Source organism: Muscardinus avellanarius (assembly GCF_963383645.1).
Source record: "Muscardinus avellanarius genome assembly, chromosome: 19".
NCBI classification, from domain to species: Eukaryota; Metazoa; Chordata; class Mammalia; order Rodentia; family Gliridae; genus Muscardinus; species Muscardinus avellanarius.
In genome coordinates this window covers 17,547,479-17,564,268 of record NC_137805.1, presented here as the reverse complement: position 1 = coordinate 17,564,268, position 16,790 = coordinate 17,547,479, and the positions used below count along the sequence as shown (strand labels likewise).

General features: G+C 48.9%; 1 protein-coding gene across 2 annotated transcripts in view; it reads right to left on the bottom strand.

Moving 5' to 3' along the window:
- RIN2 (Ras and Rab interactor 2) overlaps positions 1–16,790 on the bottom strand; it is a gene marked incomplete at its 3' end in the record, with an annotated part of 87,637 nt that overhangs the window by 39,293 nt on the left and 31,554 nt on the right. The gene's annotated exons all lie outside the window — the stretch shown is intronic.

Here is a 16,790-nt window from a genome sequence, read left to right as displayed (position 1 = left end):
AAGAGCGCCGGGGCCGATGGTGCCCGTGCCCGAGTTCAGCCTGGGCACACACAGCCTTCAACCCTCTAAACGCAAGTGTGTGGTGTGCATAAAGTCTACAAGACTGAGGAGGATGGACGATGGAATGGGATGGGAGATGGTTGGGGAGATTTAATAAGAAGGTATGAGCCGGGCAATCAAGGTAGTAGCCTGCAATCCCGGCTACTTCAGAGGCGGAGGCAGGAGGATCACACGCTGGAAGTGATCCAACCAAGCTGGGCAACTTAGTGAGACTTTGCTTCAAAATAAAAAATTAAAAAGGGCTGGAGGTGTTTCGCTCAGTGTTTAGAGCCCCCCAGGTTCACTCCCCAGTAGAGAAAAAAAGGAAGTATGCTATTATTGTCTAGATAGACTACTCCACTCCCAAGATATAGGAAAGAACACAGAAATGCCAGGCTGTGTGTGCTGAGGGCGTTCATGTATGCAGACTCCATTACAAGAGCGAGCTCGTGAGCCGGCCAAGGGTCCGACCAACACACACATTTTTTTTTTTCCAGTACTGGGGGTCACCCAGGGACATTCTACCTCCAAGCTACACCCCCAGCCCTATTTTTTAGTCTTTATTTTGAAACAGGGTATCAGTGAGTTGCAAAGGGCCTCACTAAATATCTGAGGCTGGCCGCAAGCGACGATCCTCCTGTCTCAGCCTCCCAAATGCTGGGATTACAAGCATGTGCCACCATGCCTAGCTAACACACACATTTTCTGACTTTCTTCAGATATAAAATACCTCCTGTTTCCACTCAAGATTTATCTGTTAGGCCGGGTGTGGTGGGAGGTGCACTGGAGTCCTAGCTACCCAAGAGGTTGAGGCAGGAGGATGGCTTGAATTCAAGAGACTGAGGTTGGCCCAGACAGCCTGGGGAACCCCTGTGTCAACAAAGAGAAATTAAAGGCATATCTTTTTATTTCCTCTCAAGTATGTAAACTTTTTCCTTTAAAGCTGCTGCAAATTTCCAGATAGGAGCCTCTGTGCCAAAAAAAAAAAAAAAAAAAAAAAAAAAAAAGGTGCTGTTCCTCCTTTTTGCAAACCATCCCAGGCCCTCTGGGTATCTTGAAGTGAAAATCCGCAGTTAAAAGAACAAACACTTCTAAAGGAGGCGGGGATTAAAATTCCTTTTGCATAAGGTAAGCTAACTTTAGACCACTGATTCTCAATTCCGGCTGGCTGCCCGTAAAAATCACCTGAGAAGTTTTTTTTTTTTTTTTTTTTTTTTTTTTTTTTTTTAAGTCAATGGCCAAATTCATTCAGATCAAACGGATGAGATTGCAGGATTCAGGATTTGTTGAAGTCCCCGGAGACATCTCAGCGTGGAGCCAAGTTTACAGACGCGGCTTGGGGTCAGCGTTTGCCAAACTCAAGAGGCCGCCTGGGAATGGCTGGGGTTTGTGAAGCCACAGATGTGGGTGTCGGCCCGAGGACCTGGCCCCACAGGTTCCACAGGTGCCCGGTGGACTGGAGATGCTGCACACGTAAGGAATCAGGGTGCTACAGATGCTGCCTGACTCGCTGAGGAAGTGCTTGCCTGTGAACCCAGAGAAGCATAGTAGGTCGCTCTGATGCAGTTAGGAATTCTCAGAGTTCAGATGAAGAAATATTTCCGAGCTGGGGCCGCAGCTCAGTGGTAGGGCGCTTGCCCGGAATACACAAAGCCTGCAGCTGGATCCCAGGACTACAAAATGACAACAACAATAATAATAAGCCTTTCCTCCCTGCCATTTCCACTGGGCCATATTTTACCCAGACCAAACTGGACAGCCTCGGCAACGTAGCAAGACTCTGAGCAGCTTAGCCAGGTCCTCTTTCAAAATAAAAAATTAAGGAGAGCCGGGCGTGGTGGCGCACGCTTGTCATCCCCGCGCTTGGGAGGCAGAGACAGGAGGATCGCGCAGGTTCGAAGCCAGCTGTGCGCACTGGCTTAGGAGACCCTGTTTCCAAATAAAAATGTAAAAATAGGTCTGGGAGTGTAGCCCGGAGGTAGAAGGGCTTCCAGGAACCCCAGTATCACCAAAAAAAGAAAAAGAAAAAAAATTAAGGAGAAAAATTGGGGTGAAGCTCAGAGATACAATGCCCCTGGACTCAATTCTCTAACATGACATCACACCGCTTTGCGCGAGTGGTGGATTACAAGGCTGGCCTTGCCTCCTTCCCTGCGACTCCTCATTGTCTCAAGATGCTGAGACGCCCCCGTTTCCACGAATGACATCAGTCTGAAGTAAAAGGCCCCAGACAGTGAGATGGTAAATAAGATCCACGGAGCCTCGTAACGGAGCAACCGTCAATTAGACCTTGTCTTTGCGAATGACTAAGCTGGCTTCTAGATCCGGCCAGCCGCGTGAGACTTAAGAGTGTGTTGTTACAGGACGGAAAGGGCACTGGTATTTATTTTTTGGTGCTGGGGATTGAACCCGGGGCATTCCACCTCTGAGCTACTCCACGGTCCCTCCCCTGTTTTTCTTTAAGTTTTGAAACAGGGTCTGTCTCACTAGGTTGTTGAGGGCCTTGCTAAGTAGCTGAGGCTGCCTCCAACCTGCAAGCCTCCTGTCTCAGCCTCCCAAATACTGGGATTACAAGTGTGCACCACTACCTTCAGCCAAATTGGCTTTTAATTCGGGACAACCCTCGGGAAAGAACGAATCAGTGAAATATGGAAAGCGTAGCAGCTACCGTCACCCCAGCTGGAGTCCCTTTACCAGGCTGTAGCTATTGGCTGCTAAAATCTCACAGTTGCCCTACTTCCGGAAGTTCCTGGAAAGTCACGCCCTCTTCCTGGGAGCAGCCCCCTGCTTCCGACATGCTGATGGGTTGGCTACAGGAGAGTGGCCTTCTCTCCCACCAACACTCACCTTGCCCACCCCCAGGGTGCTGGGGACTGGGCACAGGGGTGTTCTAACTCTGAGCTACACGCTCAGCCCTGTTTATATTTTATTTTGGAATAGAGACTCCACTGAGTGTATGAGACGAGCCTGGAACCTGCAATCCTCCTGCCTCAATAGCTCAAGTGCTGGGATGCCAGGTCTGCACCCGGGCAGCAGACAATATGTTAATCAAGTGATCTGCAGTAACACAAGATGAGACACCCAGACATCGTGCGCCTCTAACATGAAGCTGTATCATCCAGGTAGATGTTCCTGCCCCCAGACATGTTAACTGAGTCTACACAGGAGAGACAGTCAAATCCAAACTTAGGTACTTTCTTCAAAACCAGTAACCCTTCAAAAATGTCCGATGTCAGCGTCTGTAATCCCAGCACTTGGGAGGCTGAGACAGGAGGATCACAGGTTCAAGGCCAGCCTCAGCAACTTAGGAAGACTCGCAGCAGCTTAGCCAGGTCCTCTTTAAAATAAAAAAAATTAAGGAGAAGGATAGGGGTATAGCTCAGAGATGCAATGCAATGCCCCTGGACTCAATTCCCTGTCCAAAAAAAAAAAAAAAAAAGGAAAGAAAAGAAAAAAAAAGAAAAGAAAAAGAAAAAGACAGCTGTCATAAAAGATTTTTGAAAGACTGTAGAATTACTATTGATTAAAGGAGAATAAAGGAACAAAGAGATGCGATAACTACATTGAATACATAGTCTTGATCTCTTAGGACATCAAACATTTTTAAAAGCTATAAAGGACAACTAGGGATATTTTTTAAAAAAAGGGTATATCTTAAATAATACTGTGTTTATGTTTAATTTCCTAAGTGTGATGATTTTCTTATGCTTATGTAGAAAAATGCACCTAATCTTAGAATGTACACTCAAAAGAATTTAGAAGCAAAGTGTGAAAATGTTTCAAAGTGTCACGTGGTTGGCTTTCTGTACCCTTCCCTTCCAAAAGAGGTGAAAAATAGAAAGAGATAAAACAGCTGTAAGAATTCTCAACAATTGGTGAACCTTGGTGAACAGAATTATCCTTGAAACTTTTCCATAATGATTAAAATATCCCAAAGCAACAGGCTGGAGAAAAAATAATATCCCTATCTTACTAGGTTTTTCTCGGTATAAAACTCATGGGTTTATTCAATTGCCATAAGGATGCCCGTGTGCCCAGGTCTGCTATCGTTGGGAGAGATTATTGGATTCAGATTCAATGAGAGACACATTTAGGAAAACCCTACAACCCACAGAATACCCCACGAACTCTGGGTGCCTTTAGGGGAAGGGAAGGACACCTGCCGGAAACCGCACATCCTACATCTGTTTCCATGGCAACAGCCCAGGCTTCATGGTCCTGAAGCAGAAGGGTTCCATGTACTCTGGAAGGCTCCAGCTGCCCTGGGTCACCTCTGCATGGTGGAGGCTCTTTGGTGTGTGGGGCGAGTGGTTTTCTCATCGAGTCTCTTTCCTTCTAGGCCAGGTGTTGGCAGGCAGGCAGGGGAGGCTGAAGGTTAAGTGACTACAGGCAGCTCACTCTGAGCAGGACGGTCAGGCTGATGCAGGAATTGGCTTATTAAAATTGATAGAATTGGTCAGACTAGTGAAGTAGGCCTGTAATTCTAGTATTTGAGAGGCCAAGACAGGAGGAGGTGAATTCAAGGCCAGCCTCGGCAACTTACTGAAAGCCTATTTCAAAATAAAAAATTAATGCTGAGTGCAGTGGGGCATGCCTGTAATGCCAGTGCTTGGGAGGCTGGGACAGGAGGATCTCATAAGGTTTGAGGCCAGCCTCAGCACTTTATAGCAAGACTCTCGGCCACCTACTGAGACCCTGCTTCAAAATAAAAAGAGCTGGAGATGTAGCTCAGAGGTAGAAAGCACCTGGGTTCAATCCCCAAACACACACACACACATACACGAACTAAACACACAAATATGTATTACACACACTAGTATACATATATATTACATACACATATATCTATATATGTTATACATATGAATGTATAGTATGTAACGTATTTGTGCATGCATGTGTTAATAAAAAAGGGTGGGGTGCAGCTCAGAGGTATATGCCCCTAGGTTCGATTCTCAGTAACACAGTAAAATAAAATAATAAAATTGACAGAATGAGATTCCTCCTGGAGAAGTCGTGTGCAACAGATTCCAAATGATGTTTCTTCTTATCCTGACTCAGAACTCCGGGAGACAGCAGAGTCTACCAGTGTAGCTCCAAGCGACCCAGCGGCGAGTGTAGACAAAGTGTGTGGAGAAGGCCTCCCGCTCCTCCCGTTACACCCCACCCCGGGCTCCACCCAAACAGCACAAATGAAGCGTATATTTTGACTTTAGAGTCCCGTGTTTTCAAACAAATGGGAGACGATGGGGCAAAAATACATGAAACTTGATACCAGGTTGTTTCAGTGGGGAAAAAATACTGCTGTAGTAAATTCAAGTTTCTAGATATTAGAATCTCAGTTCAGCTGCCAAATGGCAAAATAAAGTTCAAGGGGGAGAGAGAACTCCAAACACCAGGTCACTACCGCCAGTCAAGGGCGACTCGGGGACTGGGCAGATGGGTGCACAGGACGGCTCTGCCCCCGGGGTGGGAGCCGGGCACCGGCACAGCAAAAAGCGTGGGAGGCCACTGTGATGGGCCGGGCTGTGGCCTCAGGCCCCACGGACAGGCCAGCCATCAAAACAGACTCCCTCACTGTAAAAGTCAGCCCAAACCAAGCAGCCTGTGCTCCCGAGAGAGGAGAGAGAAGAGCGGACAGGTGGTCTCAGCTGGGAGGAGACACGTTCCCTCTGCTTTCAGCCTGAAGGAGCCTGATGGCAGCCGGTCGGCTCTTTTTCAGTGGCCCTGTCTCCCTGTCCCCGCCCTACAAGGAAGCAACTTTGAAAGGCCCGGTGTGGGTTTAGCTGGTGGCTTCTATTTTTTTCAGCCCTCCCCGTCCATAAACCCCGCCCCTCTGCTCCGCTCAACACCTGCCATACTTTACACAACAACCAACATGCTGCCCGATTCTAGAATAAAAAACAACAAAGTCAGTTAAGATCTCTCAGCTCACTCTTGTGGTCCTGTCCCTTTGAGGATGTTTACATAGATCTAGTATATTTCCTAACTGTGGTAAAATATTACATTTACCTTTCAAATGAATGTTATATATCAAAAGTGGGTCAGTTTAAAGAAAGCTCTTGAGCAAGTTAATAGTAAAGATAGCACGTAGCTGGGCGTGGTGGCACACACCTGCAATTTCAGATCTTGGGAGGCCGAGACAGGAGGGTCACGGGTTAGAGGCCAGCCTCAGTAATGGATTGAGACTCTTTTTATTTTGTGGTACTGGGGATTGAACCCAGAGGCAGTCTACCTCCGAGTTACACCCCAGCCGGATTTTTTAGTGTTTATTTTGAAATGGAGTCTCACTCAGTTGCAGAACACCTTACTAAGTAGCTGAGGCTGGCTGCGAAGACAGGTCTTCCTGTCTTAGCCTCCCAAGCACTGGGATTACAAGTGTGTGCCACCACTCTCAGCTGAGACCCTATTTCAAAGCAAAATAACAAAAAATAATAAAGCAAAGCTGGGGGTGTAGCTCAGAGGTAGAATCATCTTGGTTCAAGACCTAGCAGAGAAAAAAAAAAAAAAAGATGGAGGAGTTCATGTCATAGCAGGTGACTCGCGTTTGGAGAGAGCTTTTGGACTGGAATATCTGAATATTTTTGCTATATTAATATTTACAAACCTCTCTCTCTTGGATTTAAGGGAGAAGACTGTCTTGTAAAACCTTCTGTTTGCTGGGCGTGGTGGGGCACACCTGTGATCCCAGTCCTTGGGAGGTTGAGACAAGAGGAATCCAGGTTCAAAGTCAGCCTCTGAAACTTAACGAGGCTCTCAGCAACTTAGCAAGACCCTGTTTTCAAATTAAAAAAATAAAAGTAAGAAGGTGTAGTTTGGAGGTAGAACACACCCGAGTTAAATCTCCAGCACTGCACGCATGCACGCACACACACATACACACACACACGGGCACTCATGTACGCACGCACACGGGCACACACACCTTCCATTCGCCAAGCTTGGGCCCCCTCCTTGCTAAGCTTAAACCGCTCTTGTTAATTTAATTGAACTACTGTCTTTGGTGCTAGGGACTGAAGCCAGGGCCTCGCACGTGCTGAGCACACTCAGTGTACTAAGCCCCAGGTCTTACGCCTTCTTGAAGGTCCCCGGCAAACCTGAGCTCAAATCCCGTCCGTCTCCAGCGCACGTGCACCCGGGGCTGTGCCTCCGAGGCGCTCAGCCTCTGTGTTTCTGGGTATTTTGACCTCTCAGGAGCCTGGCCTCCATCTGGGCCTTATGTAGGCCTAGCCCAGGGCAGACGCTGGGACGATGGCTTTGGGCACGACCAGGATGTGAAGCCGTCTGCAGACAGCAACGTTCCTCTGAGTCAGGCCCCTTCAGCCAGGCCCTAACAAATAGAACCCGGATGGCCGCCCAGTCTCAGGACACAAAGCATTCCTGTCTGTGTGTTTATCAGGAAATGGGTGGCAAGAGTCACCCAAGGGCCATCCATCCCAGAGCCCGAGGCGAGAGGAGGAGGCCGGCTCTAATCCTTCTAGAGTACAAACCCAACGCTCATGAAGCCCACGGACTTCTCTGTGGGCGCCCCTCTGGCCTCAGCGCGGCTAGCAGAGGTGGCTCTGGGTGTAAAGGCCGATGAGGAGGGTCGCCTGGAATTTAACACTATGCCCTTGTGCGCATGAGGTCCTGCACTCAATCCTGAGCGAGAGAGAGAGAGAGAGAGAGAGAGAGAGAGAGAGAGAGAGAGAGAGAGACAGAGAGGGAGGGAGGGAGGGAGAGAGAGAGAGAGAGAGAGAGAGAAGAGAGGCAGGGAGAGGAGAAGAAGGAGAAGAAGGAGAAGAAGGAGAAGAAGAAGAAGAGACAGTGAGGTGAGCGGCCAGCCCCCCACATACAAATTCTTTTTTTTTTTTGGTGGTACTGGGCTTCCTGGAAGCCCGTCTACCTCCCGGCTACACTCCCAGACCTATTTTATTTTTATTTGGAAACAGTCTCCTAAACCAGCACGGCTGGCTTGGAACCTGCGCGATCCTCCTGTCTCTGCCTCCCAAGCGCGGGGATTACAAGCGTGCGCCACCACGCCGGGCACAGATGCGTATTTTAACACTGGGAAGGGACGTTGAGATGCGGGGTCCGGCGCAGCAGCGTGCTGAGCACGGAGACACCAGACTGCGGGGGGCGGCAGGGCAATGCCGTGGGGACTCTGTGCCGGGCTGGGGACCAGCGGGAGCCCTGAGCGCAGGCTGCGGCCTTCCCTGCTGTCCTCGGCAAGTCCTCGCTGCTGGCCGCCGAGTCCCTGGCCCCCACGTGTAGATTCTTCCACAGCAAGATGGCGTGCTTGGCAAGGGATGATAACTTTTTATAAGGATGGATGGACTTCTGTAAGGCTTGGAAGGTGTTTCTCATGTGTATGTGTGGGTGTGGGTGTACTGGGGATTGAACCCAAGGTTGTTTGTTCTATCTCTGAGCTATACCCCCCAGGCCTTTTTTTTATTTTTTTAGGGGGGGTCTCGCTAGGCTGCCGAGAGTCTCGCTATACTGCCGAGGCTGTCCCTGAACCTGCATTCCTTCTGCTTCATCCTCCCAGGCACTGGGATTCCAGGCACCTGCCCAGCTTACATGCGCCATGGTTTCCATTGAACCAACTCCAATCCCAGTCTCCTTCAACCTCGTCATCCTGTGGGGTTTTTGTTTTCTTTGCTCAGTGCTGAGATGAAACCCAGGCTTGACCCATGCCGGGCAGGTGCTCTACCACTGAGCACCCCTGCCTTCCACCCTACCGCCTTCGAGGACGTGGTGGAAGGAGGGTTTACAGCCAGTTGGAAACACAGCCTCACGTCGACGCCTCAACACGTGAAGATTTGGCTGACAGGAGCGAGGTCGCTCACCCTCAGGTCCCTGGTGTCTAAAAACCGATTCCTGATGGACGAGAACCTGTTACCAAAGAAACAAATACAGCCTGAAGACAACTTCTGATTTTAGAAGCATGGGGGGTCTTTTGCACTCTGAATAGATTCGGTGAAGCGGGTGTGTGCCTGCGATTCCAATACGTGGAAGGCTGAGACAGGAGGAGTGCAGGTTTGAGGCCAGCCCCAGCAACGTCGTGAGGCTCCTAACAATTTAGCAAGACCCTGTTGAAAACAAAAAGTAGAAAGGGGCTGGGGATGTGGTTCGGAGGGAGGACGTCCCTGGATTCAATCTCTGGTACAAAAAACACAATCCATTCAGTGGAATTTCCAGGATGACTCTTGCTGTCCCCTCATTTTTGGATAATAGCAACAACAAGAGAAAAGTGAGGTAATGTGTTTCCATTCGAGGATGGACAAAGGCCATCCTCTGTCCCCAAATCGTGAGCTGTTTGGCGGAATTTACCGTGACTCAAGGGAAGGAAAACCCCAGCACCTGTGCCAACGGCTCCCGGCAGCTCCTCTGCACCTTTAGGCTCTCCTATCCGCCTGCCAGCCCCAACGTTCAGTTGGGGAAGAAAGAAAGAAGAAAGAAAGAAAGAAAGGAAGGAAGGAAGGAAGGAAGGAAGGAAGGAAGGAAGGAAGGAAGGAAGGAAGGGAGAATGGAAGGAAGGAAGGAAGGAAGGAAGGAAGGAAGGAAGGTGGAAAGAGGGACAGAGGAGGGTCCAGCTCAAGGGCAAAGACAAAGACGTGTCCAGTGTGTACAAAGCCCTAGGTGTGATCCAAGCACTTTAGAAACAAGAAAAGCCGCCGCCAGGTATATCTTGCCTCCGTGGGTCTCCTCCGTCCTTCGCCCACATGCAGCCTCCAGCTTTGCCCAGATTTACTAAGCCTTTTCCTGTGAGGTTGCTGCAAACAGCTGCAAAGCAAGCAAGGCTTCACCCAGGGCCTGGCGCCGCTGGGGGCCCCGGGCACTTGCTACAAGAGGCCACGGCAGATGTGGTCCAAAGTAGGACCCTGGCTAACGCTCTCACTTTAAAACAGAAAACAAGAGAGGATCTGGGGAGACCTCTTCCCCACCACCCCGGATGGCAGAGGCGATGGCCGAGGGCTGGGGAGGGAGTCCTGTTAAATTCCCTGCAAATTCCAGGCACCATGGCGCCAGCCAGGAATCCCAGCAACTCCGGCGCTGAGACAAGGATTGTAAACCTGAGTCCAGTCTGGGTAACTTAGCAAAAGAAAAAATAAAAGGGGCTGGGGTGTAGCTCAGGGTCAGAGCGCCCCTGGATTCAATCAGCAGTGCTGGAAGTGGGTGGGGGGACCAGCCAGGCGTGGTGGCGCACGCTTGTAATCCCAGGACTTGGGGGGCTGAGACAGGAGGATTACAGGTTTGAGGCCAGCCTCAGCAATTTAGGCCCTCTGCAGTTTAGCAGGACACTGATTCAAAATTTAAAAATTAAATGGGGTTGGGATATAGCTCAGAGTTAGAATGCCCCTGGGTTCAATCCCCAGTCTCACACACACACACACACACACACACACACACACACACACACACACACACATTTAAAAAACCCCACTGCATGTTTAGCTAAGTTGGGAGGGAGATTCCAGGCCATCTACTTTAACTCCTTATTTAAGGTCAAAACAATAAAAATCGATAGAATTGGATACAAGTCCTGCCCAAGACTTTTCCTTTTCCTTTATTTCCTTTTTGTATTCTTGTTTTTGTTTGTTTGTTTGTTTTTGCAGTACTGGGGATGGAACCCGGGGGCATTCTCCCTCTGAGCTACACCCCCAGCCCTATTTTTTATTCTTTATTTTGAAATTGGGTCTTACTGAGTTGCGAAGGGCCTCATCAAGTAGCAGAGGCTGTCTACAAACTGCGATCCTCCGTTCTCAGCCTCCCAAATGCTGGGCTTACGAGCGTGCGCCACCATGCCCGGCTTGTATTTCTTGTTTTTGCTGTACTGGAGATTGAACCTGAGGCCTTCTACATGCTAGGAAAAGGCTCAGCCCCAGCCCCAGTTTTCTGACTTTTGACAATTTTCTGCAATCAAATTGATATTTTAATTCCTTGAGAACTTTTGTTTGTTCCCAGAAACTCTAAAAGGGAAAAGAATCTCTACCACGTTCGGGGCTCTGGGGTTTATCCCTGCAGGCTAAAAGCTGTTGCCCTTTTTTTTTTTGCGGGTCTGGGGATGGAACCCAGGGGCATCCAACCTCCAAGCTACACTCGCTGCCCTATTTTTTATTCTTTATTTTGAAACCGGGTCTCACTGAGTTGCAGAGGGTCTCACTAAGTAGCTGAGGCTGTCCGCGAACCGTGATCCTCGGGGTCTCAGCCTCCCAAATGCTGGGATTACAAGCGTGCCCACCACACCCGGCTAAGCTGTTGCCTTGTGGAGGCAGAGTACAGGAGGAGTTTTGTGACAAGCTCTTGGGCTTTCGGGGATTTTTTAAGTTCTATCTCCGGCAGACCAGGAGGAAAGGTCATAGAATTGGGAGCGAAATTGCACGGCCTGGCTGCCAGGGGTGGTGCAGGACTGCTTTTTCGCGAAAGAAGACAGGGGTGCTCCCGCTTAGGCACGTCCTCCTGTGGACTCTCCGCTGGAGAGGAAAGGGGCAGATACCGGCAAGGCTGGCAGGGACGGTCACTGGTTCCTGTAAAAGTAAGAAACAGAAACAAAGGACCTGTTGTCGTGGTTGCCCTTGGGGCTGAACACGGGCAGAAGGAGCCAGGCAGGCCATGGATCGCCGCGGCGCACCCCAGCCGGGCAGAAAGGCGCGCGTTTCGCAGATGGCAGCATCTGGCGTTTAGGCTATGATGCTGCCGTTTTCTAGCTGGGATAACCCCTCACCTGAATTCTAAGGAGGCGGAGGACACTTGTGCAGGCAAAGCTTTTGAAGTGTAAAATAGAGCTAGGGAGTAGCTCAGTGGCATTGAGCCTGCCCAGCATGTGCCGGGCCCAGGGTTCAATCCCCAGTAACACACACACACACACACACACACACACACACACACACACACACACACTCTCACACACAGTGTGAAATCAATCTAATCCTAGAATATGACTGTTAAGATTGCATGGCTAAAGTTAACTCTTGGCAGAGAAGCCATCTGGGCGTGGTGGCACACAACTGTAATCCCATCTACTTTGGAGGCTGGGATAGGAGGATTGCATGTTCGAGGCCAGCTTCATCAATTTGGGGAAACCGTGTCTCAAAATAAAAACATAAAATGGACTAGGGGTGTAGCTCAGTGGTAGAGCACCCTGGGTTCAGTCTCTAGTACTGTAAGACAAGTGGAGAAGGCAGCCGCTAACCTGAATGTTGCTACTGATAGTTCAACAAATGTTATCAGTCCCCGGGACCCTGTGCACTTCCGATATGATCAAAAACACCCTTGTCAGGCTGGGTGTGCGGCGCACGCCTATAATCCTAGTATCTGGGAGGCTGAGGCAGGAGGATCGCGCAGGGTCGAAGCCAGCCTCAGCTACTGAGTGAGGCTCTCAGCAACTTAGTGAGACCCTGTTTCCAAATAAAGTATAAAATAGGTCTGGGAGTAGAGCCCGGAGGTAGAAAAGCCCCTGGGTTCCACCCTCAGCACCACCACAAAAAATACATTAAAAGAAAGAAATAGATAGAAAGAAAGAAAGAAAGAAAGAAAGATGAAAGAAGGAAGGAAGGAAGGAAGGAAGGAAGGAGAAAGAAAGAAAGCCTTTCCCAAATATAACAGATATCACCAGTTGAGAAGCCGTGGGCACATCTGTGATTGGAGAGCTCCTCTTATCCCCGCACAGCTCATTCTTTACTAAGGCTGATGTCCAGTCTCACGACCTCTTCCCAAACCACCTGTGGCTTGAATGGCCTCCCAGCCCGACACCCCTGCATCCGTCTCTTCCATCCTCGTTTCATTAACGATGGTGGCTTGTTTATAACTCCTTCCACTCTCAGGTGTCTACATCTCAGGCTCTGCTAGACAGGTAATTTAGCAGATAGGCTCCCAGCCAAGAAACATTTCCCTTAAGTCCAACTTCATTGTTGCCACGCCGGTCACACTGTGGTCAAAGCTCGTCAATGCTCACGGAATTCCTTGGGGCCATATTAAAAATGCTCCGGTGCCTTGAAATAAGCACGCGCCGTACGCGATGATGGCGGCGGAGGAGGGGGATGATCAAACTGGCAGAATATCGCCGAGGGCACGATAGGAGAATGCCTTCCCACAGAGCTGCCACTGCCGCGTGACCTGCTGCCTATGCACAAAGCCACGCCCCGGCGAGCGCCCAGCAACCCCACCTCTGCTCACGGGAAGAGCGGCCCGTCCACAGGCATCGCCTGCGTGTTTCAAGTAATGGATTTTTAACGAAGAAGGCACAGTCTTGGCCCAAGCCGGGAGCGTCTCTATCCCGTCGTGCAGACACGCAGTGCCAAGCACACAAGAACAGGTGGAAATGTGCATTTACGATCCTCCTAAGTAGACAACACGTCAAAAGGAACCGCAGACTTGTGAACACCAAACACTTTTCTCAAGGGACCTAAGATCTACAAGGTAAAGCTAATATCCTAAAGCAGATGGATCCTGTGAATCTCCCATGTTCTGCTGAAGCCAACCTTCTTCTTTAGTTTTTTATTTGTCGATTTTGCTGGGGATTCAACCCAAGGCCTTCTTGATTGCTAGGTAAGTGCTCTACCACTGACTTACACCTCTAGCTCCCAAGTCTAACCTTTCTTTTACAAGTGCGACTGGCTGCCCACACGCAGATGCCGGGAGGCCCGAGCCTGAGCCCCAGGCCTGGACCAATGGTGACCTGTGGTGCGTGCAGGCTTCCAGATATAGGCCAGAGAGGAAACTGTTATGTTGGCCACCAGTGCACACGGCACAGACCCTACGGCTTGTCCTGCCCTAGCTCCCAAGGACCTCACGAGTACACTTCCCCCCAACTTCAGCAAAAGAAAATATAAGTCAACGAAGTACAGTCTCTTTATATGTGCCATTTGAAGAAGAAAAAGTCAAACGGAAATGGAAAGAATTGACCAAAAGAATTCTGCGTTGGAAGTCACTAAAATTGAGGATACGGCTATTTTAAAATGTGGGACATTGTACTAGATATGATGCATTATAAACAGCTGTATATATACAGGCACATACATTCGTTAGTTAGAACGCAGTTAAGGGCTTTGGCCAAATCAATTCATGAGATGCTGAATATTTCTGCATACAATTACCAGATAAAGTAAAGCAATAAGACTATAAAAAGTGGGGACACTATCATTGCCAGTTATTTTCTGCTGTAAGTTTATTTGACCTACAATTTTTATGGGGGGGGGGACGGAACCCAGGGGCCTTCTACCTCTGGGCTATACCCCTGACCTATATTTTATATTTTATTTGGAAACAGGGTCTCACTAAGTTGCTGAGAGCCTCACTAAGTAGCTGAGGCTGGCTTCGACCCCGCGCGATCCTCCTGTCTCAGCCTCCCAAGCGCGGGGATTACGAGCGTGTGCTGCCACTTCTGCTTTGATCTACAATTTAAAAGCAGAAATACAAATAATAAAAGGTACATATGCTTAGCTTTTTTTCCCTTAATTTCTGGATTATTTTGCCTTTTCATTTCCTCCCCCCATATACACACAAATAATTATTTCCGTAACTTCACAATTTCCTTAACTATCACCCAATGAACTGGCTGTCAGCTCAGAATTCCCTATGACTTTAGCCTTGAAAAATACAATGCTCTGTCAACCCTAAAAAGTTCCCATTTCTGAGTCTGACAGCCCTGAAGTAAACACTTGAGTTGGAACATACAGGTACTCCAAACTGTCTCTATCCATCATGGTTTCAGACCCTCTAAATCAACAACAGTTATCCAAGTGGTTAAAATGAAAAAAGTCGCCAATACCAAGTGCAGACAAGAATGGAACATCCAGAACTCTCATGTCCTCTAGGTGGAAACTGTAGGGCATTACCACCTACCAAACTTGAATATATAACCCAAGGATACCACCTTTATATTACTGTGTCCAGCAAAATACATGCACAAGAATGTTCACTGCATCATCATTCTAGACAACACCAAACTGGAACTAACTCAAATATCGATCAGTAGCAGAATGGATAAACAAGTTCTAGCTTATTTATAAAATTGTATAAAACACTGACTGAAAGAGGGCAGGGTTCAAAAAGCACACACCGTATGGTTCCAATTGTTGGAAGTTCAAAAACAGGCAAAACTGGGGCTGGAGGGTATAATTCAGTAGTTGAGCACGCTCTTGGCATATTCTAGGTTCTAGGTTACATCTCCAGCCCCAGCACAAAAACAAAAATAAAATCCAGAAGCAAAGAAAAGTAAAAAAGCCAAGCAAATGAATCCACAGCAACAGAAGTCAGGATAGTGGCTACCCGTGGAAAGGGACTGAAGGGGCATTGGGAATGTCTGATTTTCTTTTCTCTCTCTCTTTTTTTTATAGCCCTGGGGACTGTACCAAGGAGCATTCTATCACCGAGCTACTCTCCCACCTCAGCTCTTTTTGAAAAATATTTTTCAATATTTTCAAAGGGTCTCAGTAAGTTTCTAAGGATCTTGCTAAGTTGCTGTAGCTGGCCTTGAACTTGTGGTCCTCCTGTCTCAGCCTCATAAGTACTGAGATGACAGGTGTCATCTGTCACACACCCTCCCTCCTCTCCCCCACGGATGACCACACCTTGGGAACGTTCAGTTTTCTCCTCCAATGTGCTGGTTGCATGGACGCTTTACTTTGTGAAAATTCATCCAGTTAGTTACTTAATGGCACACTTTTGCTGAACTCGATTTTAGCAGTGGGAAGATTATTCTTTTATAAAGCAGGACACAGTGGGGTGGGTTTCCTTCGGGAGGTCACAGAGAAGCCAATACGGCCGTAACTGTCCCACTAGAGACTTCTAGGGTGAAACTTGGCAGCTTCTCCTCAGGTTGTGGCCACCCCTTATTCTCTTCTAATCTTGTCTTTCAACCTCTAGTCAAGGGAGGACAGGAAGGGCTGGATAGGGAGGAGCAGCCTGGGCTTCATGTGCCTTTGATGTCAACGTCCTGCCATGATTACTGGGGAGTCCAACTTCCCACAAGAGGCCAGCGGTGGTGGCCAGCTACTACATTCCAACAGCACTGGGTGTCTGGCCAAAGAGTCTTTGAATCCCAGTGCCTGCTTCCAGGCGGGTGGGCGGAGAACAGAGGTAGGACCCTGGGCATCCACTGGGACTCCTTGGGCTAGATGCACAATGGCGGTGGCAGCAGGAACTGGAGTGGAGGGAAGTGGGCATCCCCAGAGGGAGCGACGCCACGCGGTTGACCTGGTGTGGCCAGGATCCGCAGGGTCCTGCGAACTCACTCTGGGTCCAGAAGTCTGTCATGAGGTTGTTTTCCTGATCTCTCCTCTCTCCCTGAGGATAAAGAGTCTTTAGAGAACAGGGTCAGCCCAAAGGTGGTGATTCCTGTGCATGGTGGACCTACCCACGCAGAGGCACATGCCTGAACAGGGCGTAAAAAGGAGTGGTACCCAGGCTGCTGCTGTATTCTCTAGGGTCTAGGGGGATGGGGTGACAAGGAAGAGAAAGTGGAGAATGTCATTTGGAGAAAGCAGATCAGCTGGGCTCCGTGGCACATGCCCTCAATCCCAGCACTCAGGAGGCTGAGATGGGAGAAGAGAAGGTTTGAAGTTAGCCTCAGCAACTTGGCAAGACGCTCTGCAACTCAGTGACACCCTGTTTCAAAACAAAACCACCAACAGACAAAAAAGACATAGGGTATATCTTGGAGGCAGAATGCCCTTGGGCTCAATCCCCAGTACCAAAAATGAATGAATGAATAAATAACTAAACCAACCAACCAACCAACCAGTGCTAGTAAAACTCTCTTTTCATTG